This window comes from Dermacentor andersoni, chromosome 8 (genome assembly GCF_023375885.2).
Source record: "Dermacentor andersoni chromosome 8, qqDerAnde1_hic_scaffold, whole genome shotgun sequence".
NCBI lineage: Eukaryota > Metazoa > Arthropoda > Arachnida > Ixodida > Ixodidae > Dermacentor > Dermacentor andersoni.
Window position 1 is genome coordinate 62678299 of NC_092821.1, and position 26487 is coordinate 62704785.

Consider the following 26487-nt stretch of genomic DNA (forward strand, 5'->3'; position numbering starts at 1 on the left):
CTGACTAGCTAGGAACTACACGACTCACTATAGGCCATCCAGCGGGCCCGGGCTGCTGTGGAAAGGCTAAGCCTCACCGCACGTAATGCCTGGGTGGCCTGGGCCCGGCCTGGCAACCTCGCAGATCCTTTTGTCATTAAAATTCTTTCTGACCGTCCGTCTCAACGCGCTGACTTTTTCGCGAGAAATTCGTAAGGGCGTTCTGTGGCTCTTGCCGGTGCTTGCGTGCGTGGCGGAATGCTTTCACTACCTAGTTTCTGTGCTTCAGGTCCTTTGTTCGAATCGTGCCTACCTTCGGGCAAGTTTAATAATGTTGTGGTACTGACTTATTGTGGCTCCACAGCCACCATAGTACTCCATAAAAAAGCAACAAAATTCCAATAAAGAAGGGTATCAGGCAGGAAGATACGATCTCTCCAATGCTATTCACAGCGTGTTTACAGGAGGTATTAAGAGACCTGGATTGAGAAGAATTGGGGATAAGCGTTAATGGAGAATACCTTAGTAACTTGAGTTTCGCTGATGATATTTCCTTGCTTAGTAACTCAGGGGACCACTTGCAATGCATGCTCACTGACCTGGACAGGCAAAGCAGAAGGCTGGGTCTAAAAATTAATCTGCAGGAAACTAAAGCAATGCTTAACAGTCTCGGAAGAAAACAGCAGTTTACGATGGTAAGCAAGTCACTGGAAGTGGTAAGGGAATATATCTACTTAGGGCAGGTAGTGACCGCGGATCCGGATCATGAGACTGAAATAATCAGAAGAATAAGAATGAGCCTGGGGTGAGTTTGGCAGGCATTCTCAGATCATGAACAGCAGGTTATCATTATCCTTCAAGAGAAAAGTGTATAACAGCTGCGTCTTACCAGTACTCACGTACGGGGCAGAAACCTGGAGCGTTACGAGAAGGGTTCTACTTAAATTGAGGGCGACGCAACGAGCTATGGAAAGAAGAATGATGGGTGTATGGTAAAGAAATCCGACACGGTTGTGGACGACACGAAGGACGCGGACAAGAAGACGCAACAGCGTAGGCTTAGCCAGTCTAAACCAGGAACAGCGTCTAGCCCGAGCCCCACTTCAGTAGCGCTGGCGATCCGGCTGCGGAGCTCGGCACGGCGCACTTCTTCTTCCTTACAACTTCCCCCCTCGCTGAAGACGGAGCCGCACAGGAGGCCTAAGGCGTCGTGAGGACGAAGGGCTCGTGATACGGCTTGAGCCGATCTACGTGCACCATTTCCCGGCCTCGGTGGCGCAGGTCCGTAGGGGGCGTCAGAAGTTCGATAACGTAGTTCACCGGAGACGTTTGGCGTAGAACCCGGTAAGGTCCATGATATCGGGATACAAACTTGGAGGAGACACCTTGTGTCGAAGTAGGAGGCACCCACAACCAAACAAGAGCGTCAAGCGAAAACTGGTGGTGGGGGCGCCCGTCGTCATGACGAAATTTCTGTAGCGCTTGTTCTTGCGTTGTAAGCGCGCGAGCTATTTGCCGACATTCCTCTGCATACCGGACGGCTTCGGAAGCCGGTGTACCCTCTGACAAGTCGGGACGGTAAGGGAGAATAGTGTCAATGGGAAATGATGGTTCGCGGCCATATAGAAGAAAGAAGGGAGAAAAGCCCGTCGTTGACTGGGGTGCCGTGTTGTAGGCGTACGTGACATAGGGAAGGATGAGGTCCCAGTTGGTGTGGTTGGAGGCGACATACATCGAAAGCGTGTCGCCAATAGTTCGGTTAAAGCGCTCTGTCAATCCGTTTGTTTGCGGGTGATATGCGGTGGTACAGTGATGAATGACGCGGCATTCAGCGAGAAGTTCTTGAATCACGTCGGCGAGAAAGACGCGACCTCGGTCGCTCAGGAGTTCGCGGGGAGCGCCGTGACGTAGAACGAAGCGGTGAAGCAGGAACTAAGCAACGTCACGAGCCGTCGCGGCTGGTAGAGCGGCCGTTTCTGCATACCTCGTGAGGTGGTCTACAGCTACAATGACCCAGCGATTACCAGCAGCTGTGTATGGCAGAGGTCCGTATAAGTCCATCCCAACCCGGTCAAAGGGCCGCGAAGGGCATGGCAGAGGTTGCATTGGTCCAGAAGGGCGGCAAGGATCAGGCTTGCGGCGTTGACATTCTGTGCAAGATCGAATATACTTTTGCACAAATGTGTACATACCACGCCAATAAAACCTGTGGCGTAGTCTGGTGTAGGTCTTGAAGAGACCAGCGTGTGCGCACTGAGGGTCGGCGTGGAAAGCGGCGCATACATCAGTGCGGAGCTGCCGAGGTATTACAAGCAGCCATTTGCGGCCGTCGGAACCGTAGTTACGGCGATAGACAATTCCGTCGCGGATGGCGAAGTGCGAAGCTTGTCGGCGCAACGCTCGGGATGGTGGGCGTGCAGGTGAATTAGGGATGGAATCTATCAAAGATGAAATCCAGGAGTCCTTGCGCTGCTCCAAAGCCATGTCGACAGAAGCGAATGGGAGAAGTGGGTCGTCTAGGACAGACACACTGACAATGTCGGCGTGGACAGGCGAGCGCGAAAGAGCATCGGCATCGGCGTGCTTCTTGCCTGAGCGGTAGATAACCCGGATATCGTACTCTTGGAGCCTCAGTGCCCACCGGGCTCGGCGGCCGCAGGGATCCTTGAGAGACGACAACCAGCAAAGTGCGTGGTGATCGGTAACGACATCGAAGGACCGGCCGTACAGGTATGGGCGAAATTTTGTGATGGCCCAGATGATCGCGAGACATTCTTTTTCCGTGACGGAATAGTTCGCTTCAGCTTTCGTCAGAGTACGGCTTGCGTAAGCAACAACATATTCTTGGCAGCCGGGCTTGCGCTGCGCGAGCACAGCGCCAAGACCAACACCGCTAGCATCCGTATGGATTTCCGTGGGAGCAGTTGGATCGAAATGGCGCAGTATCGGTGGTGTTATGAGCAGGCGACGTAGCGTCGCGAAGGCATCATCGCAAGTCGGGGACCACGCCGAAATATTGGGGTCTCCCCGAAGAAACTCTGTCAGAGGTGCCATAATCGAAGCGAAATTGCGAATAAAGCGGCGGAAGTACGAGCAGAGGCCAATGAAACTGCGCAAGTATTTTAGAGACGTTGGCTTCGGGAATTCTTTAACAGCACGGAGCTTAGCGGCATCAGGGAGAACGCCGTCCTTCGACACGACATGTCCGAGAATTGTCAGCTTGCGAGCCCCAAAGTGACATTTTTTCAGATTTAGTTGGAAGCCAGCGTCACTGAGGCAGCGTAAAACCTGCTCCAAGCGATGAAGGTGAGTAGGAAAATCTGGGGCGAACACTACTACATCATCCAAATAACACAAGCACGTGTTCCATTTGAGACCTCGAAGAATAGTGTCCATCATCCGCTCAAAAGTCGCGGGCGCGTTGCAAAGTCCGAATGGCATCACACGAAATTCGTATAAGCCATCTGGTGTGACGAAAGCAGTTTTAGGCTTATCTTCTGCAGCCATAGGCACCTGCCAAGAACCAGAGCGTAGATCGAGGGAGGAAAAGAACTCTGCACCTTGTAAGCTGTCGAGGGCGTCGTCGATCCGCGGCAATGGATAAACATCCTTTCTGGTTATTTTGTTTAGGCGACGGTAATGCACGCAAAAGCGGATCTAGCCATCCTTCTTTTTAACTAAAACAACTGGCGATGCCCATGGGCTGTCGGACGGTTCAATGACACCACGCTTTAGCATGTCACCTACTTGCTCATCAATGACGCGTCGTTCTGTCGACGAGACGCGGTAGGGTCGCTGCCGTAGCGGTGGGTGAGAACCGGCGTCAATACGGTGACATACAGTCGTCGTTCGGCCCAGAGAAGTGCTATGGCTGTCAAAAGCAGGGCGAAATTTCTCGAGGAGACGGAGAAGGTGATGGCGTTGCGTGGGGCTTAAGGCGTTGTCGATGACGTGGCTGAAAACGTCTTCAGGCGATGTGGCAGGAACGGGACTACAGTAGAGGGTGTTGACCTCTGACGATCCAACAGAAAGTTCCGACGTGGTAATGGTGTCGTAAGGCTCCACAGAGCCGAGAGATTCGCCGCGAAGCAACGCAATCGGGAATGGGAAGTGGTTGTGTATAGGAAGGTGAGTAGCACCAGCTTGAAGGCTAAGCAACGCAGTTGGGAGTGGTGAGAGGTGGCGGTGAACAAAAGCAGTGGAAGGCTTGAAGAGTACGGTAGAGTCGGAGGCAACGGAAAAGGATACAGGTGCCAGAACGGATGCATGCGGAGGTATATGGATGTCGTCAGTGAGGGACAACTTGGTGCCGGAAAGCGAAACGTCATCAGATATGGCATTGCCAAGCGAAGAGAAGGCGACTTCTGCACGGGAGCAATCAATAATAGCTTGGTGACGGGAGAGAAAGTCCCAACCTAAAATAATATCGTGGGAACAGTGGGGAAGAACGACGAACTCGACTGTGCAGAGCACTCCTTGAATTTCAAGTCTGGTGGTGCACGCAGCCACCGGCTGGACGTGCTGTGCTGTGGCCGTGCGGAGTAAAGGACCGAAGAAAGGCGTCATGACTTTTCGTAATGAGCGGCACAGTTTTTCGGCAATTACAGATATGGCGGCACCTGTGTCAATGAGGGCAAGCACATAGACTCCTTCAAAAGCGACATCAATAACGTTCGGCGGCGAAAGAAGAGGGCTTGAGCGTTGTGACGATGACGCAGTTCTTGCCTCTGGAACTGCGCCACTTAGTTCTCCGTGTCAGCGGTAGAGGGACGTCGACGCATCGGGGAGAGCGAGCAACGACGAGGAGAAGGAGAACGGCGGTCGGACACTGGGCGAAGGCTTGGGCGGGGAAGGCGTAAATCCCGGTCTGGAGCGTAAGACGACGGATGGTCGTACGCGGCTGTGCGTGGGTCGTCACGTGGATGAAGTGGACGGCGGCGGCACAGGCGTGCGACGTGTCCGGGAATACCGCACGAATAGCAGATGGGCCGATTGTCCGGTGTGCGCCAGGGATTATTTACTCGATGGGCTGGAGGTCGTGGTGGCGTGGGGGTAAAAAACAGGGCTATGCATCGGAGGCGAAGCCCGGAAGGTCGGTGGTCGTGGTCGTGCGACGGCGTCGGCGTAAGTCAATGGGGCGGTGAGTTGAGGCGCCCGTTCCAGAGGAAGGACCTCGGACACTTGTTCTTCTATAACGTGTCGTAGGGTCGGACTAAGAGACGAACTGGACTCCGGTGGGTTGGAGATCAGGGAGAGCTGGCGAGCAACTTCTTCCCGGACGAAAGCCTTGATTTGCGAGAGGAGGGTGGCATCTGGAAAAGGAGAGGTCAAGCCGGACAACGATTCCTGATGGGGAACAGGACGGCGAGTGAGGAGGCGTTGACGGCGGAGCTCGTCACAGCTTTGGCACAGTTCAGTAACTGGGGCAACAGTAGAGGGGCTCTTGGAAATGAGCATCTGAAACGCGTCCTCGTCGATACCCTTCATGATATGCTTGATTTTATTGCCCTCAGTCATGGATGCATCGACGCGTTTACAGAGATCGATGTAGCTGGTAAAGTTCTCACCAGGCTGCTGAGAGCGCGACTGCAGACGCTGCTCGGCACGAAGCTTTTGTACAGCAGGGCGGCCGAAGACCTCGCTGAACTTTGTCTTGAACACCGTCCAGCTTGGGACTTCGCTTTCGTGGTTCCGAAACCACAAGTGGGCAATTCCGGTGAGGTAAAAAGGGACGGTGGTCAATTTCGTGATGTCATCCCATTCGTTGTTCCGACTGACGCGTTCGTATGAGGAGAGCCAGTCACTAACGTCGTGGTCGTCAGTGCCGCTAAAAATAGGAGGGTCCCGCTGGCAGAATGTGCCGGGGCAGACGGTAGACTGGGGAGCAGGTGGTGGGAAGCTCGTGGCGCTTTCGGTAGTCATGATGGCAGGGAGAGTCCGGCTGCCCAATTCCAGGATTGCAGGAGACCCAGCAAACCTCCCCCAATTATGGTAAAGAAGTCCGACATGGTTGTGGACGACACGAAGGACGCGGACAAGAAGACGCAACAGCGTAGGCTTAGCCAGTCTAAACCAGGAACAGCGTCTAGCCCGAGCCCCACTTCAGTAGCGCTGGCGATCCGGCTGCGGAGCTCGGCACGGCGCACTTCTTCCTTACAGGTGTAACGTTAAGAAATAAGAAGAGAGCATATTAGGTGAGGGAACAAACGGGAGTTAATGGCATCTTAGTTGAAATCAAGAAAAATATCTGGACATGGGCATGACATGTAATGAGGAGGGAAGATAATCGATGGTCATTAAGCGTTACGGACTGGTCTCCAAGGGAAGGGAAGCGTAGCAGGGGGCGGCAGAAAGTTAGTTGGGCGGATGAGATTAACAAGTTTGCAGCGACAACATGGCCGCAATTAGCACATGACCGGGGTGGTTGGAGAAGTATGGGAGAGCCCTTTGCCCTGCAGTGGGGTAGCCAGGCCGATGATGATTATTATGAATAACCTATTACACATTACTTTGCTGAAAATTATGAGTTTACGAAGCCACAAAACCGTTTGAAGCCGGAAGGATGAAGTTTATGCAAATGCCCGTACTTCCCATAATTCCCACGCTGGCTGAACCCCCGATTGCACAGACCGCAGGCACTAACGCCAGAGTTGCCTCTAATATTAATTCTATAAAACTACGCACCGTGCCTCTACCAGCTACAATAATAGCCTGTGGAGTAAACTTTGCTGTAATAGCGCTCACAATGAAAATTTATAACCCGTTTTTGCTTCGCCATAGTGCGCAGCTACAGCTTGAAATTCAAGCCTTCTACAAATCTTCGGCACCAAGCTCCATCGTATCCAATACCTTGGCGCAGCGGTGGAATAGCGGGTATGGTATTGTGCTTCTAAGCACAAGTTCGTGGAATCGAATCCCGGCCCCGGTGGCCGCATTTCGATGAGGGTGAAATGCGAAAATGGCGTGCATTGGGGTCACGTTAAAGATCCCCTTGTGGTCAAACAATGCGGAGTCCCCCGCTACGGCGTGCCTCGCAATTAAACCGTAATATCGGATTGCTGCGGTAGCCCCATTTAGTTTCGCTACCATACCCTCATCGGATACACAAGGCGACAGCTTTGCTTTTAGTGTTTATGAAGTGTGCGGCACAGATTTGCCCCAATAATAATTTTTTTAGTGCGAGCCATAATGACGACTTATACCACTTCATATCGGCTCGTTAACTTTCACCGTGTCTTCACAAAATCAGATAAAGCCACAAGCGTGATAAACGGCACCACCAAACCACGACTAAGCGACAAATAAAACTCTTTAATTTAAAAGCTTTTGCATTCAGAATTTTGTATTCACATGAAGTAATCAAAGCGTGTGGCATAAAGTGAAACCTGGGCGATAAAAATCATACGCTGTGCGTTGCTCGCCGCACCCGAACTTGCACCCCCACCCGCGCACGTCGGCCGGCCGCGTGCTGCATTCTGCACTGTCATTGCTTGAAGCGCCTGCTGCATCACGGCACAAGGTGATTTGCGTTCCCCCTAGGTAGTTCCTGGGCATGCTATTAGTGCCAGTACTGCCTTAAGAGGAAGCTTTAGCTCGCGCCCAACTCTGACGCGACCTATTCAAATACAAGTAAACGCAAAAACTTTTTTCTGAGATAACCCGTGGACCGATTGTTGCATTTGAGAGAGAAAGTTAAATTGTAGTGACTATTGGAAGCAGAATTTCGATTTAGGGCTTGAGTTTCGTCAAAAATATTTTTAAAGATTCGACAGTTTGAAAAAAATGGAAGCACGAAGTTTACAAATGTATAGCTCTGCATAAGAGATATCGCAGTTCTGTAAACAGCTTCCATTAGATCATTCAAAGCGGGCAAATTTGATATGTCATTTTACATCTTAAGTGAATTTCTTATGTTGATTACTAGGGTTCTGCAAAAGCTCTTTTTCCATATTACTCAACTTTTTTATATTCATGTGTAACATATCAATTTTGTCCGCTTTAGATGTACTATTAGATGCAATTCAAAGGATTGTATTATCATTTTTCGTTGTTGAGGTACAGAGTTGTAAACTTAATAGTCTCGTTTTTTGAAAGTTTTCGATTTTTGCCAATTTTTAATAAAAAATTTACAACCTAACTCAAAAATTCGAAACCAACAGTAACTAGATTTTATGTTTCTTCTAAATGAAACAAACTTCGTCAAATTTGGTGCAGTGGTTGCCGAGAAAAACGAATTCTTTTACATGTATTTAGAAAGGAGCACCCGAGTTAAAGCTTTCTCTTAAGATGAAGCTTTAGCTCGGGCCAAACACCGACGCGGCCTATTCAAATACATGTAAAACGCAGAAACGCTTTTCTGCAATAACCCCTCGAGCGATTTTTATAATGCTTGTTGTATTTGAGAAAAAGATAAATTCTAGTGACTGTTGGTAACGGAATTGAGATTTACGGCTTGAATTTCGTTAGAAGAATTTTATCAAATTCCGAAGTTCCAAAATATAAAAGCACGATTCACTTGATTATATATAGGAAAACTCACACATCTCTATACGCGCGTACCAACATTCTCCTAACCAAAAGCAAAGCAAGAAATGCAGCGATAAAGCAAGTCCGACCATTTTAACGATTAGATGGGTCTAAAAAAGCTTTTTGTTTCTTGTGTAATGCGAGTGATGCCTGGCTTACGCACCCGTCACCCCATTTATTGATTAGGTAGGCCTCTGAAATGAGGCGGGCCTTTTCATTTTCTTGGTCCAGATTATGAGTGTGCGTTCAAAAATGGGCTTGCAACTGCAAGCTGCGCATGGGTGGCCAAATGTGACACACCAGCATTCTTTAATCTGAAGGAATGTTCGTGTAACCTTTAGTTTATACACCTGCCCATTGGGCCGATGTAACAAGATCCACACGACAGGGGATTTAAACGACAAGGGCACAGACTGGATAATTTCTTTGGACCAGAAAACGCTTTTTTAGACACATCTAATCGTTAAAATTATCGGATTTCTTGCTTTATCGCTGCCTTACTCGCTTTGCTTTGGGGAAAGTTGGCGCGCGGGTGTACGTATGTGTGAGGTTTCCTATATATACGTGCTTAAACGAAATAAACTTTTAGTCGTGAGTCAGCGCTCGTGTTTGCCTATTCTTCGTCCATGTTTTTAGTGAGTGCTGTGTGTAATAGTTATGAAGGAAACGAAATGGTAGACCTTAGCTAGCAACCATACCTTTGGCTCAATTCTGTGAAGCGTAAAAAGTTGCACTGCTGATGGCGAGCTTCCTGTGGCGCTTGGCTTCGCTTATGCCAACTACGGGGTTTCTTCCCCCCCCCCCCCAAATTATTCCAAGCGCCAGCCGATTTGTTCCCAGCGCGATCACTTTAATTCAAGCAGAAACATGCTTCAAGAAAGGTCGAATTCCCAGGCAAGCAAAATTTTGTGAAAATGTTCGAAGTTCAGTCCAGAACAGTGAACTGCACATTAGCCCGGTGATGACCAGTATTTCGACGCTGTCTGCTGTATATTCAGAAAAAATAAGTTTAAGGAAACTGATCCATAGGTATGACAATAAATTAAGAAAGACTGCCACTGTCATACTAAACAAAGAGATTCGCAATCCCTAGTAACTCAACCCAGCCATTTCTAACCATTTTTATGTTTCTTCATATAATATCCATGCCGATAAGCTGTTTACAAGTACAAGTACATCGAACGGAATTTATCACTAGTGATCACTAATGACTCGGCATTATCAGTTAACTATGGTAACCAAACTATTCATGCAATCACTTTTTGATTTAACCAATGACGACTTGCACGAATCAAGGTTACCACTGTCATACTAAACAAAAAGATTTGTGATCACTAGTGACTCAGTCCTACCACCTCCTAGTTGATGTACTTGAATCATCATTTTGTATTACTTTTAATTTGATGTTCATTGTGCTCACATTGCATCAAATAAGAGAACATCATACTGAGCGCATCGCTCATGATCAAAAATAGCCGGGATTGATCTGTCAGCCGCGTTAAACGAAGAAATGGTCATTTAACGACTCTTCAGTTGCTATCAATGATGACGTATATGAATAAAGGTAAACATGTCGTACTAAACAAAGTGACTCGCGATCACAAGTGACTCAACCCTACAATTCCTAATGATCACAAATAAGTCACTGTTTGGATGAATTTTCATTTGATATCCGTGACGAAACTCCAGGAAGGTAGGACTCGGCGTTATGACTTATCAGTTGTATTTTAACATGCTCCTTTAATTGCAGTGAAAATAACACCAATGACGACGTGCACGATTCAGCACTACCATTTTACCATATAAATGATGCATTAGAACTACTGGCTTCATCATGCCAGTTCTCAGGCGTTCTCATTGTTCAACCACTGCTTTTGTGACATTACATTTGATATCCATGACATCAGTGTATTAGTAAAGGGAGAGAATTTAGCATAGTATCTTAGTTACGAGTGATCTCTAATAAATATAGTCTTATTAGCTAGCTGTATTATGTAATTACTTAGTCAAATGCTCAGTGATGCAGTGCAACTACTGATTTGTTTTCATTCGCTAAGGTGGAAAATAATGTTTGCCTTTCTGAATATCAAATACGACACCTTAGCAAGCGCCGACTTGACAAAGAATGGCGCGCTCAGCCGTGCTTAATGCTTGGATGTCACTCGATAAAACCATTTGTTCCGGTGCTTCTTGCACAATCTGACAGTGTCATCTTTCGTTATACGTCAGGGCGTGAACGTCAGTCCAATTTTGAGTCTATTAGTTAGAACATGATTGACGAGCCCTTTGCCGTCTATTTAATGACGGACGAATTTTTCGACCCTGTAGTGCTGTGTCGCCGCATAGTAGCAGAACAAAAGAGAACCAGGGAAAAAATTCCACTAGCGGCATAAAACCAAATTGGACCTACATATAGAGTGAAACCTAGACTATATGCCACTAGAGTGCAATTAGCAGATGAGTTCTCGCTGTGCTGGAGTCAGGATATTAAAAATCACGCATGCATATTAAGCGGGTCCACAAAAGTGACGTAGCAATAAAATACAGCCAGCGAAATTAAACTAGACGCTACATAATGCGTTGGGTCGTTGTCGGGATTAAGCACATAAAGCGCAATTTGGGAAGAACGAGGCATTGCTGAGCAATCGATCTTTAAAGACGCTTTAAATACAGTTATCAAAAACCGCGTTACGCAGGGTCGGCTACGCCGGAGTGGTGGTCACTGATTCCTGGACTTGAGCATCCTGCGCCAACATTAGGCACTTTAATCTATCTATCTATCTATCTATCTATCTATCTATCTATCTATCTATCTATCTATCTATCTATCTATCTATCTATCTATCTATCTATCTATCTATCTATCGGTCGGTCTGTCTGTTGGCGTAATACAGTCATTGTCATCCCATAGTCGTCACACCGTCGTCATCGTTGCGCCTTCCAAGCACCTTTTCGCCGTTTCATAGTCGTCAGGGTATCATCATCATGCATTCATCATAATGACGTCATGGGCATGGGTGACCCAATCGAGAGAGCGTAAAATCAAATTGGGCACATCCCGGTGACAGTGTATGTTGCATGCAGGCGAAGCAATGGCAATCTCAAAATTACTGCTACAGATAGTAAATTAAGGTGCCTTCTGCAATTCGGCGCATCGCTAGATTTCTTAAATGCTAATTACATTACGTTCAAAGACATCGCAAAATCGGTTCTGCCGAATTATTTTTTATATGTAATGCATTTTAATTGCCTTACATACATATTTGTTGTTGCCTGCTTTGGTAGTAGCTGCGTTGGTGTTGCAAAACGCCCGTCTGATTCACGAACATATGTGTTAAATATTTTATGCACAAGGAGCACGACTGAAAAGAAACGATATATGGTTTCGTGACACAGTACCATCTTATTAAATGGTCGTATGGTTCGAAGATATCCGCACATGATGCAAGGAATGCTTCATCAACGTGAATCGGAGTTCTTGAATTGTTATAAATAATCGTTTACTTACTTGGCGATAGATGAACGGCGTTGAAACTACTCACTGCAGTGCCATTTGAATCAGGAGGTGAGGAGGCTTGTACTGGTAGGATGACAAATTTAACTTTAGAGTGGGCTTTCCTCAACGGGTAGAAAATAATTGTGATAAAAACTAACGCCGAAAGTAAAGGCAAATCAGCGAAAAACTCAGGCAATGTCTGGAGCAAGTTTTACAGAACAACCTGACGTTGTGAAATGAGGTGATGTGAGTTCTTGCCACGCTGGGCATCCTTATAAGCCTGTCGGTTCCCGTCCCTGGGAGAATATAAAAAAAAAACAATAACTGCGGGAGGACGTGTCGGCAGAAGCATTGCGCTAAAGGGGCGCAGGTGCATGCCAGAATGTGCACACGTGTTCGTGTCAGCCTTACAGCAAACAGGGCTAGGTTGTTTTAGGCTTGTAGCGCAGCTCAGGAAAAGCAAAAAAAAAAGGAAGGAGGTAGGGGTAATCAAAGGGAACGGAAAACAGAGTGACCGCTCTGTGTCCTTTCCCTTTGATTACCCCTACCTCCTTCCTTTTTTGCTCTTCCTGAGCGGCGCTACAAGCCTAAAACAGTCATGACATACCAACTCGCTCAAACTGCCACGCTTTTAACAGAGCTAGAGCGGGGAATGCACGGACTTCCATGTATGTGAAATAGTTCCACGTGTATGAAGCGTATATTAGCATCAGTTAAGCCCCGGTCTCCAACATATAACGATGAGAACACAGTTGTTCTTAAATATAAAGTGATAGAAAACTGCGGGCTTTGGTCAGAAAGTGTGAAATACCATGATTTGCTGGCGCAAAGATACATTCAGAAATGCGTTGATTACGAAGAAATGTGTGCTTGTGTTACTCTCATCAGAAGAATCTTTATGACAAAACTGTGTTTCATTGAGACTAATGTACGTCTAAGCAACATGCAGGGCGTTTCACAATACATGTTAGAGAGATGCTTAAACATTCGGTTCGACCAGTTGCGCAGCCAGAGACTTATCGCGAATGCTTGAACCGTCTAGATAGGGGTGCGTTTTGTGGTAATATTCTTGTTTTGTGGATGTTCAAATGAACGTATGAAAGTATTTTCCAATATTCAATTCGATTAGCATCCTTCGTGCCCATTACGCACTTTGAATCTATCTATCTATCTATCTATCCATCCATCCATCCATCCATCCATCCATCCACCCATCCATCCATCCACCCATCCACCCACCCACCCATCCATCCGTCCGTCCGTCCGTCCGTCCGTCCGTCTATCTATCTATCTATCTATCTATCTATCTATCTATCTATCTATCTATCTATCTATCTATCTATCTATCTATCTATCTATCTATCTATCTATCTATCTATCTATCTATCTATCTATCTATCTATCTATCTATCTATCTATCTATCTATCTATCTATCTATCTATCTATCTATCTATCTATCTATCTATCTATCTATCTATCTATCTATCTATCTATCTATCTATCTATCTATCTATCTATCTATCTATCTATCTATCTATCTATCTATCTATCTATCTATCTATCTATCTATCTATCTATCTATCTATCTATCTATCTATCTATCTATCTATCTATCTATCTATCTATCTATCTATCTATCTATCTATCTATCTATCTATCTATCTATCTATCTATCTATCTATCTATCTATCTATCTATCTATCTATCTGGGTCTTTCCAAGCCAAATGAACCAGCCTTTTTTGACCGCCGCCGATACAGTTAAAGAACATTCCACATGTTGGTTGAAGCCTGAAACCTATTCTTCAAGTTAATTTTTCTTGCCAGAATATTGCCAGCATTTCTGCAAAACTATATTTATCAACTGGCCTAAATGGTACCAAGCAACATCTTCTTCAAAGGCATGTTGTTTGATCCAGACATTCAGATGCTGTCTATGGCAGGACAATAAAGTATTGTGACTGGCGAAATAGTGAATTTTTCAAATGTTTTATTATTTTGATTGTGTTTGGCACCGGCCAATGCAAGTGAAATGGCAAAATTGAATATTTTTTTTGAAACCCAGGAATATCCAAAGGGCACAACATAAATAGAGAATGGTAGCCCGGTTGCCATAGTAGCGCCGAAATATACCGGAAGCTTTGGAGGTTTAAAATACTGCTTAAAAAAGTGCGAAGTTGTTGTGTTTTTGAGGGAAGCTTAGTTTTGAAGGCAAAAATTTTCTTCGGGGGTCAGCTGAAAACATATGTGATACCTGATTACAGAGTTATGCATGTGTGCTATGTATGTGAGAAGTTTCAAAAAGGCATTGCTTCTTAGACACGACAAATCGTTTTCTGAAAATTTCACTAGGGTACTGCTGGTAGAACCAATTCATTGCTACACATGGTATGGTATGGGATTCCTTATGCGATGGCTACACATCTCCGGCTAACCTCGTCGTCTTCCTCTCTTCTTCATTATCTCGCTGGTGATCTGGATCGCCACGCACTCCCAGTTGGCTGCCCTGGCACCCACGATGATAATACCGTAGCACGTTCCCAATTGATGACTCTTCAACTTTTCCACTGGGTCCTTGGTAGTATATTGCCTTCAGCAGTCCTTGTTGTCTAGCTGTCTTCATGATGTAGTAAGGTCCTGTAAACGGCGTTTTCGAGTCAAGTTCCTTTGGGACCAGAGTCCACGAATCTGGTTCAATTTCCGGCATTTTTGTGCAGTGTCTGCGGTCAAACTTCTTTTTCATTGTGGCTCTATATTTTTTAGCTGATGAGGAGTCTTGGGATGTTCCTGTAAACCAATTTGTTTCACTAAGCCTAATTCGTGGTCCGCTGGCCATGAGCTCATTCCAAATGCCGCAAAATGGGGGCTGCATCCCAGGCCTGCTCTATATGATCTGTTGTGATGTGCAACAGTGGCTTCCAAGGCGCATTTCGAACCGCCTCTGAATTCGCGGTGTAATTGTATGTACATCATAAAGTCGCTTATCACTCACTCTGCAAGGGAACTCGCTTCCAGATGGTAAGGTGCTGTGAAGCGAAGGGTGATATTTTTTTTCTCAGCCAAAAATCGAAGTTTTTTGCTTTTAGGACTGGGCCATTGTCTGCTACGATGACTCTGACGTTCTTGAAGTTGTTCTCGTTCCAGTAATGATATCACGCTGTTTGCGTCCTCCTCTTCGGCTTTGGCGGCTACAAAACACGTGCACTAGTCCACGGCGACAAGCAATGCTTGCGGCATCCTAACTCCCTCCCCCTTCTTCTTGATTTCAGCGAAATGAAGATGCACAAATTCGAAGGGGATATCACAATACTCTGGCAAGATCATTCTGTTGTCTCTAGGCTTGTACTTGGCTTTAACAAGCTGACACTCATGACAAGTTTTCACATAATTTTTTATCTCTTCTTCATGTTTTTCCAAGTGAAGCGCTCGGCTATTTTATTATATGCCTTCCAGAATCCGTCATGTCCTCTTGATTCTGGAGTAGTGCGGTAAAGCTGCAGGACTGTTGGCACTTTGGTCTCCGGGACGTAAATTTTGCCATTCTTCACTTCAATTTCCTGCGTGCCTTCCCAAAGCTGTAACAGGTTTATATTTCTAGCTGGGGCTGCATGCGGCATGTGAAGTCGAGATAGGGCATCGGCATCTTGATGTTTCTGTCCTGGGCGATGTATGACGTATAAACTGAATTGTTGTATTCGCTAACCCACCTAGCTATTCTGCCCTTCGGCTTCGATAGCTTTAACAGGTACGTCAACGCCTGGTTGTCTGTGAACAGCTTGAAGTGGTTGCCTTCCAGGTAGCTTCTGGAATATCGCAAGGCTAGCACCACCGCCAGTGCTTCCTTTTCCGTAGTTGCATAATTTTCTTGTGTCTTCGTAAAAGTGGAAGAGTAGTAACCTACTACCCTCAGCTCCTTTCCTTGGTGCTTTGTAGCATCACGTTGGTAGTGTACGGTGCCTACTCCATAATAACATGCGTCGGTATAGAGCTCAAAGGACAGCTTGAAGTCGGAGAGCATTAATACAGGGTCCGATGAGATGATGCGGACAAGCTCAGTGTAGCTATTCTCACACTCTTCTCACCACATAAATGGCACGCCCTTTTGGGTCAATGCGGTGAGGAACTTGGACTTTGCAGCAGTCTTATGAATGCACGGAAATGGCCCGCCGGTCCCAAAAATACTCGGAGGGAATGAACATCATTCGGTTTCACCATTTCCTTGATCCGTTGAACACTCTCTTCCTTGGTGCTTTGCGTTTCACCATCAAACACCCTTCCAAGGAAAATGACCTTAATGGAAAAAACTCTTTTCTTCATGTTCATTTTAAGCCGTGCGGTGCTTAGTGCGTCAATCACTTTACACAAATGTTCCTTGTGGTTTTCCCTTGTCCTGGAGAAGACAATGATATCACCCACGTATACGTTGCAAAATTTTCCAGTGAATTTGCTCAACGTTTCGTTCATCATCGTCTGGAACCACGACCAAGAATTCTTCCAGCAAACTGGTAACCGATTAAAGTCGTAGATGTCGAATGGCGTGATAAATGCCGTAGACTTCTTAGTCTTTTCTTTCAGTGGTACTTGCAAGAACTCCTTGCGTGAGTCTATACGTGAAAACCATTCGCACCTTCTAGTCTCGTTAATGATGTCATCTATCCTAGGCATTGAGTATGGAAAAAGATCCGTCTGCTTGTTTATTGTTCGGTAAACAGTGCACAGTCGGAATGATCCATCTTCTTTTGGTACAATGGTAATGGGGAAAGCAAAACAGGATGTCGATGGCCTAATAATCCCTGCTTCTAACAGCCTTGAAGTACTTGTCTTAGCCATGCTTCCTTTTCATGACTTAGACTATACGGCTTTTTCCCAACGGCTGTGCTGTCGCGCAGCACGAACGTCATCTCAATCGTTGTTGTGGCTTCGGGATATGGCCCAATGTAGAGTAACCCGGGGAACTTCAGCGGCACGTCTTCTGCGCATGATGGCTTTCGTTCGTCAGGTTTTTCCGTCAAACACATATCTTGTTCAGGTTTTTCAGTAGTCATCTCGTCATTCCATAGTATGTTGATCTTCATATTCTTCATGTCAGGTCGTGATAAAAGAAAGCCTAAGTTCACCGCTGACACGACGAGCGGATCCACCTTGAATTTCTGACCCTTAAACTCAAGAGCTGCTGTTGTCCATTTATGGTAATACCGAGATGAACCATCGTTGCTACACACACGAATAGGCTTTCCAGATATGATGCTGGTTGACTCCACTATAGTTTCATTAATTAGGCTCACGGAAGCACCAGTGTCAATAATGCTGACATGTTTCGGTTCTTTACAAGCATCGGCACTGTCAGAACGCCTGATTTAACAACACCGTTTCTTCAGCATACTGATGAGATTCTGTAGTGCGTGGACTTTTGGAGGTATGGCAGATTGTGAAGTACCGAGCCTCGCGTGGATTTGTCGCTCGGTCTAGAGTTGTTACTCTTGTCTCTTTTGATGGCCCATTAAAATATGTTGTCGTGACGTGCGCCAGTGACTGATGCAGTTGGTCCATTGTGCTTGGCGACCTAGCTAGAACTTGTTTCTGGCATTTTCTTGTCATACCATGTATAATGAGGGCGATAATTGACGACTCTGGAAGTTTCGGCTCGGCTTTACAAATTAAATGACATTTTTCCAACGCATACTCTCTGATGTTTATTGCTTTCTGTCTGTAGAATATGAGGTTATTTCAAAGTTCCACTGGATTCGTTTTGAATGCTCGAGAGAAACTCTCCTTCCACTCAATCCATGGTTCATGTAACTGCGAACTTAACCGAAAATAGTACCATTTCCGTGCGTTGCCACAGAGATGCCCGCATGTTCTGTATGCGATCTCCGTCACTCAACCACTGGTACGTGGAGCAAGCATACTCATAAAAATAAAACCAGGTATGTACACTGGACGAATTGCCATCAAATATGCCTGGTTTTACGAGAGGCTGTTCTTTCTTGTTTCCAGATCTTGACAGCGTAACAAGATCTACCAGCTGCTGCTGTTGCTTCATCTGGCATTTCTCAAGATCAAGCAGCGCGTTCAGGACAGTTATATCACTGTCTGTACGTATTACAGCTAGCTGAGTTCCATGAGTTAAGGTGGGTCCTTTAAAACCAGTTTCAGACTCGTCTTGTTCATTGGAGGCAGGAACAGTACCATTAGTGACGGTGTCGTCAGCCGTAAACTCGGAGGTACTTGGAATGCTTCATAGAACATCAGTGTGGTGACATCCTCCAGCGGCCCGGCATGTTGTCACTTGCTTTGTAGCGTTCCATGGTGATTCGTGCTTAATCGAACGCGACATTCATTTTCTTCTCCACAGGTTCTTGTTTTCGACTGGGCCAATGTAAAGATTTCACTAGGGTACTCCTGGTAGAACCAATTTATTGCTACATTTCTCCGGCTAACCTCGTCGTCTTCCTCTATTCTTCATTATCCCGCTGGCGATGTGGATCGCCACACGTTTTTTGATATGTCCAGACGTAGATCTTGAAGACAGACTAAATGTATGAAGGATTGCTGTCTAGCAAGAAGAGAATGTTATTAACGGAAACTATTCAGCAGATTGTGACAGGCTCTTTTATCGATACGAATACAATGGACATTAAGCGTCACCGTTGCAACTCATATTTTTTCATGAATGCGAAAACTGAACATTGGCCATATCTGGGCCATGCCTGAACACGGAATATGTGAATTACATAGCAAAGCATGTTGAGGCTGTGAAACAGTGGTAATATGCAACACCTGAAGACATTGCTCCCGCTTGTGTAATATTTCAGTTGTAATTATGTAGTTGTTTTATACTTGTATCCATTCACGACAGTTTTTGCCCTCTAGAATGCAGGGCACCATGTATCCTCCTTCTTCTATACCGCACTGCTTTGCATGTCGCACTGCAAAACATAACTTTGCATGTGCTTTTTGACCGATATCAATGCTCTGTCTTGATTTACTGGCTACTTAAAACAATATATTCTTATTTATAAACTGCACGAAGCACATATCTTTCAACTGTGCTGGACTCTGAAGAAATTAACACGTCGTGATAGACCCCACGCAATGGCTGTATGATTCATCAAGCACACGCCGCGCTGCGTTAGAGCGCCTTCCTCTTGACAACAAAACGAAGACCATAACACCGTTTCTATGCCATCCGCATTGCAGATGAAGTCAGCAAGGTCATGCTTTACAGCATTTTTTTGTGTATGCTCTGTTTCCCAGGCCGGCAAGCATGGGCGCTTGTCGAAGAAATGCGGGTGCTGACACAAATAATGACTTCTTCTACGTACATAATACATTTTTGTAACTGCTCACATGCATAGCAGACATGCAACGCTATTTATTCATCTATCACGTATATTTTTAGGCCGACCATCAAAGCTACGTTCTGACCGTCAAAAGGGAGCATGCTGCAAAAAAAAAAAGAAGAAAAAAAGACCTCATCAACGATTGCAATACTGCCTCATGCACAATTTTGAGTGCAACTGTATACGTGTTTTCCTTTCGGGATATATTGGTTGGCGCGGACCATCTATCTCGTGCGCCACCTTGCAAACGGAACGATGTGTGGCACGACTGCCTCGCTAATTGGGATATCGCGAGAGCCAGCGTGTAAGTGACGGTTTGCTGCGAATTAAAGTAGCCGCCGCAGACGGACCTCCGCTCATATAGCACTTTGTTTCTATTATGTTATCGGGTGGCGTCATCGGTGAAGAGACGACCCGTTTTCCTGTGGCGCGATCTGGTAGCCATCGTCGCCGCACAGCCCGTCTTCCGTGACACTAGGCTTTTATTAAAATTAAATTATGGGGTTTTACGTGCCAAAACCACTATCTGATTATGAGGCACGCCGTAGTGGAAGACTCCGGAAATTTCGACCACCTGGGGTTCTTTAACGTGCACCTAAATCTAAGTACACGGGTGTTTTCGCATTTCGCCCCCATCGAAATGCGGCCGCCGTGGCCGGGATGCGATCCCGCGACCTCGTGCTCAGCAGCCCAACACCATAGCCACTGAGCAACCACGGCGGGTCACTAGGCTTTTATTCTAACGGTTTCGCCAAACCCACCTCTTCTGCATTCCTGCTCGAGCTCTCTCCGATATCGCAATCTTTCATCACGCACTGAGCCCCGCGTTCACTCTTACGTCCTTCGCTAGGCTCATTAGTTCAGCTACGACGGATGCTGACGCCAACGCTCGCCGTGGAAACGGGCGCCTTAGAGCTGCGCTATAAAAATTGAACTTTCCATTTTTTTCGAGTGATATCCTGAAGCTCCCGTGCCTCGAGTAATTTTCGGCAATGCTATGTCAAGCAGGTTACGATTAAATATTTAATTTGTGCCGTCTGGAATTTCCTGCGTGGCACAAAAATATTCAAACTTTGCAAGTTCACTTGCTTTTGCTGGTGTGAATACAACCAAAATATTAAAATATTTGAAAGATTTGCTGTTTGGCCAGTCAAACCAGTTGTTCTTTGTCTCGCCATAGATACCATCTGAATGTCTGGATTGCAGCACATGCCTTTGGGAAAAAAAGTATATTGGTGCGTTGTCGGCTCAGCCGGTCAAGAAGAATAAATTTTTGCAGAAATGCTAGAAATAGTTTTGCAACAACAAAGAATCTGGTAAACGCGTTTTGAACTTCAACAAGCATGTGCAAATTTTTTCAGCTATAGCTGTGATGTTTGAGGAAAGGCTCTTTGATCTGGCGGGAAATGACCCGTCTATCTATATATGTAGAGAAGATGCGATAGTTACACGATTCCCGCGACAGTGCTTTGGCACCCACGCCTGCATTTCAAGTGCACCGAGGTACCTATTTGGAAAGTATTTATGAGAATATGAGTAATTATTAAACATTTTAAAGAAACAATCAGACGTTTGATCCTAACCCAACGCGTCAAGCTAGGGAGTGGGGTAGCCGCAAAATTCTGCACCCCTCCTCGTCCCCCCGAAATATTTGTGTAGAAAGATACCTGGCATACGACCAGGTGCGACGACACCCACTTGTTCATTTCTTCATTCACTCATTCAAGCATAGAAATGTTTTTTTACGGTGTTTGTCTGGAAAGGAGTGGCAAAAAGGCCTGACGAGGCGCCAAAGCACCCCTCTCCCCACCCAACCCCAACCCCTAAACATCTATCTACACAAGGCTCACCAGCATGAACTACTACATTTTTCATCAAATGGTAATGATCAGTAAAAACATAACTATGACGAAGAGCACGCAATTAACAGGATTTGGGAAACTGTTCGTAGAAATAATATGTCCACAATCTTGCTCGCAACAGCAAGGCTACATTAAAGGTAAAAGAAAGTGAAATGCAGACTGTCAGGTTAAATATAATGTCGCAACACTTGTACATGCCATCACGCAATCGCACCTCTGTAGGTAACACCCTTCTACAAAGAGAAGTGATAACAAAAAATGCACATCTGTGGCTTGAGTAGATGAGCAAGCATCTTCTTTTTAAAGACCACTACTGAGCGTAATTGTACTACCGTGCTGGTCATAACTCCATGTTTATTCAGTAGCTGAGGAATCATGTGGGTAAGACATTGCATGCCGCAATTTCTCCAGATTCTCGTTCTGTAGTAATTAGTTAGTATCAAGCAATGTGTGCGTTCTTTCCGAAAATAATCTTCACTGAAGGCTTCCGCGTTTCTTCTCGCTTGCTCGTAAACCATTGCCCCATTGGTATTGTAAAGAATATTTTCAAACGTTAGAATATTGTGATGGTGAATGAGTGGGACGTAATGTGTTCGGCGTAGAATGCCTTAAAATATGCGTACTATTCTCTTTTGCAAATTCTGAATAATTTCTTCATTTTATTTAGTGGTAGCGCCCCAAAATAAATAGAAGCGGTAACAGATTCGTGAATACACTAACGTATAATGGAGCTGACTTGCTACATAAAGTGGCAACAAACACCTGTTTTTCTCGATTATGCTAATAGACCGAGAAATATCTGTATGAAGTTTATTTATGTGGAGGCACAAATTTAGCCTCTTGATGGTTCATAACTCCAAGGAACTTATGACCTACAGTGCGCTCAGTGAAAACCCCTTGAAATGTAGCTTGAATTTCGAGTATATATTTCTTCCTTGGTCGAAGAACAACATAACTTGCCTTTTTACTCTTTCCATGAAATTGTTTTTAGCCATACTGCTAATGATTAAACCACCCATTAGCTAGCTTTCCTAAATTACGAAATCTTTAACAGAGAAGAAAACGTTAGTCTCAGCAGCATATATAATTGTGTCTGTTGTTATTTGTATATAGATGATAAAATTTCTATGCAACGGGAACAAAAGCGGGTCAACTATTTTAGACCTCTGTGGGACGCCGTATTTCACCTTATCCAGTTTGGTATTGCAAGCTGCATGTCTGTACACTGACCCCTGATTTTTGAGATACGGACTTGATAACTTAAGCAAGCACTTCTTATTGCGTATTCGTTGAGCTTCCGAAGACAATATTGTGCTTGATGGAATCCAAGACTTTCGCAAAATGGATAAATACCCCAGTTGTGTGAAGTTTCTGCAAAAAGTTATGAAGTAATTTTCGTTGTACGATAGCAAGTACTTCACGGTACATTTTTTTTAAATCATAGTTTGTAATTTGTTATAGTTTATTCTAAGCTACAATAATTTGGAATTCGCACATGCATGGCATGCTCAATTATATTTAAAAATACGAGCCACACAGAAACTGATCTAAAGTAATTGATTCATTTTGGCCGCCACCTTTGTAGATCACTGAAACTATAGCTTTCTGGAGCTTATCGGGAAATATCCCATTGCTTAAAATCAAGTTGCATATATGTGAAAATGGTAAGCTAATATACCGTGAAACAACTTTTAATGGCCCCGCGTTTATATCACCAACACCAGCCGAACAACTATTTTGTAGGTTCATCATTACTTAATCTATCACTAACTCACCCAGAAATTGAATTCTTAGTGCAATTTTATATGGTAATTTATAGCGAGTATCGGTACTAACGGAGGTTTCAAAAGCCTCTGATCTCAGAAAGTGGTCGTTGAACATATCAGCAAGCAATGCGCCAGAGCAAGATTTGCCCTCTAATAAAAGTTCAGAAATTGTATTTGTGTTCTGTCTTGCCAAAAGGTCCTTCAAACTATTTCAAACCGCCTTCTGATCATTCATATTACCCGCCGCGGTGGTTTAGCGGCTATGGTGTTGCGCTTCTAAGCACGAGGTCGTGGCATAAATGTTGAAATAGCTAGTTATCATTACACGCGCACTTTCCTATTAACATGCCCACATAAAGCCAACAGGCAATGAAGCCAAGCAAAGCATCGGGGAAAGCAGCTGCAGTAAAATTTGTAATACGGAAAATACTGAAGTTCGATAAAAGAAGTTAAAAAAAGATGGCGACAAGTCATCTTTTCACGTGTTTTTATTTCTACCTTTAACGCATAGCGTCGAGGAGCCCATGTCGCAGAAAATCCGGCGTTGGCAACCGGCGTGCTGCGTAGGCGAAGGACGTCCGGCATCGGACGTAGTTTTGGCAAAACGATTTTCGAACTTCCCATACCCAGGCCATCCACGTGACGCAATGAATTTAGTGAACTAATTCAATTTATATAAGTAGAAAAATCGTGAAATACGACATACACACAACCTGTATACATGATATCTCTCGGATTGTAATTTGACTATGCAAGAAGACAATTCTGTTACGTGAAAACTAAAAAAAACGTTTTTCCAGCGTTTCTACAATTCACAGACCGGCCGCGGCGTCCGCCATTTGCGGGCGCCGGCGCGCAGGTGTCTTGGAGGCCACGGAGCGCTGCACCCGTTCCTCACAATGCCTGCCGCTGGCGCTCGCCTCTGCGGCATCAAGGCGCACACAAGAGGCCTAGTTTCTACCAAAAAGCTTGCCTTCGTGCATAGCTTGAATAGAGTCAGGGATCTTTGAATGCTGTCACGTTTCACTCTTAAAGTCGAAGCTTAAGCGTCATCCAAATTTTTCTGCATTATTTTCTACATATCAATTTCAACTACCACTAATTTCGCCGAGCTCAACAATGAAAACGAAAAAGAATCAGTTTTACTGAGCTGTGATACATAGATAACATGAAACGGCACTGTTGGTTTTTCCAAAAAAACAGAGGTTACAAAAGAGAAAATAGATTTACATATGGTAGCCAGGTGTTTCCAGTGGTGGACCTAGAGTTACCAGAAAACGACAACTAAAAAGATATTCGGCTCGAACATTGAAATGGGTGACAAAATACGGAAGAAAATAAGAAAGGAGTAAAGACGAAGCTCAGTTTTATTAAGACGCTGTTGGGTTAAGAATAAAAGCACGGGATGAAACCAAGGAGCACCAATACACTTTTTGCTGAAAGCAGAGGGGGAGAAAGAAAATATGTTAACCAAGTTGCGACAACAGAATTTATTAACCTAGGTACAATGTCAATTTAGTAAAGCACAACTTGCATAAGCAAATCTTATTAATATATTGGAATGAGTCATAAGATCGGCTTTTGTCTAAATTTGTGAAGGACTGCAAAATACCAGGGATGTTGGCTATAGTTCTACAGTAGGTATAACAAGTCAATTGAAGAGCTACGTTCGAAATAGTTATACCTAATGGTAGGAGTGAATTGATATTGTGGGCGAGCTACGATTCCCTATTTTTTCTGTTTCTTGACGAACGATAATGGGATTATAGAATATAATCTGTTACTGCAATAGGTAGGCTTGTTGGTAATGCATTATTAGAAAGCTTAGAGCGCAAGAAAGACACTGGACGTAGAAACTAGAGCAAGACAGTGGACTTGTTCTGTGTGTACCTTTTCTACCTCCAGTGTCTCCCTTGAATTCTCAGTTTTCTAATACTGTTTCAGTTCTTCAAAATTTGCCCCGTCTTGCACTGGGAAGAGATAGAGATTCTTGGTGTGGGAAGGAAAAAAAATGGGGTAAAGTGCAGCGCAGTAACTGTCCCTCAGATGAGGACACCTCAACCGCGCTGCACAAGAGGGAGAGGGAATTGAAAGAAGGAAGTTGGTGGCCTTCGCTTATGTGGCGCGGTAACGCGCCTAGTCGTGATGAAGCAGTGCTTCTTGCACGGCGAGAGCCGCGTCACACATTTCACGAACGTTACCGTCGATGGCTGGGCACTGAACGAGCAGGGCACGGAGTGCGGCAGCGAGAGCGGCTATTAGCGCGTCTCTGGGGTCGCTGTTCGCAGTGGTTGGAGGGCCGCGTGACGGCTCAGCTGCGGCCGCGCAGGGCGTCACTGTAAGATCGGCCCTGCGGGGAGCGAGCAGACGTACACGGAGCGGCTGTACGCGGCTCGGGCGGTGCGGCGCTGGCTAGCTCAAGCGCCTTTTTGCGCGAAAGGGGCCGTTGAGACGATGACAGCAACACGGCCGCCTTTCTCTCGCGCTGCCACTCGGGACAGCTCGGTTCGGTCGACGGGTGACGGCCGCCGCAATTAATGCAGCGGGGCTTGTCTGTGGGGCAACCTCCTGTGGCATGCGACTCACCACAGCGGAGGCAGCGGGGGTCGCGGAAGCAGGTGGCGCCGGCGTGGCCGAAGACGCCGCAGCGGTCGCATTGAAGTGGTCGGGGCAGACGAGCACGTACGGCGCGCAGCTGTTTGAAGAGCCGCACGTTTGGCGGCACGACACTCCCGACGAAGGTGACGGTGACGCTCGCGCCACTCCGTGAACATGACAGCACCGCGACGGGGGCCTCAAGGTTTTCTCGAACCGTGCGGGCGTCGAAAGAAGTGTCGACCCCATAGATGACACCCACACAGGAGTTGCTGTGTAGCGCCTTGGGGCGCACGGCCACGCCGCCGGTGGCGGCAGCGGAGAGGACTGGTGTCCTATACACCACGTCTACTGTACGTCACCCTGGCGTGCAGTTCAACTTTGGATTTTGTATGTTCCCATGGACACGACTACTTCCTATTTCGGCGCCTGTGGCGCCAAACTGAGCGGTGATCCTCAGTTTAGGGTTGATTTCATAATCTCTCATGCCTCTGCTGTGCCACAGTGTACTGCATACCTATGTGCGGCTATTCTCCCTCCGAGTGGCGAGAGTGGCACATTTCCTATCGCACTTATCTCTATGGCAATCACACCATTTCTGAGGGTCGAACAAATTTCAGCGCCATGTTCGCTCGTGCGAGTATGTCAGCAGCGCGCACATTGGGTAAGCGATGGGCGCCGCACTCGAGTCTCGCGTTGAAACGATTCCTGACATAAGAGCTTCTACCATGATGATGATGGAATTCGAGGGTCTGAAACTCGGGAAGCAGACTACCCAATAGTCAGATGTTGGCGCTCGGGTAGTGAGTCATGTCACTTACAAATCGCAACCAGAGCACATTGTTGTCCTTATTGAGCCTCAGTGAAATCATCAAGCGCCCTCGTCGAGGCACTCCACGGTTGCGGCGGCATCTGCGCTAC

General features: G+C 45.9%; 1 protein-coding gene across 1 annotated transcript in view; it reads right to left on the reverse strand.

Moving 5' to 3' along the window:
• LOC126526315 (uncharacterized) overlaps positions 1–12417 on the reverse strand; it is a 99501-nt gene extending 87084 nt beyond the window's left edge. The window contains exon 1 of the mRNA XM_050174217.3: positions 12014–12417. The gene's annotated coding sequence lies outside the window, so the exon portion shown is untranslated. The remainder of the gene's footprint in view (positions 1–12013) is intronic.
• Positions 12418–26487: the final 14070 nt, after the last annotated feature.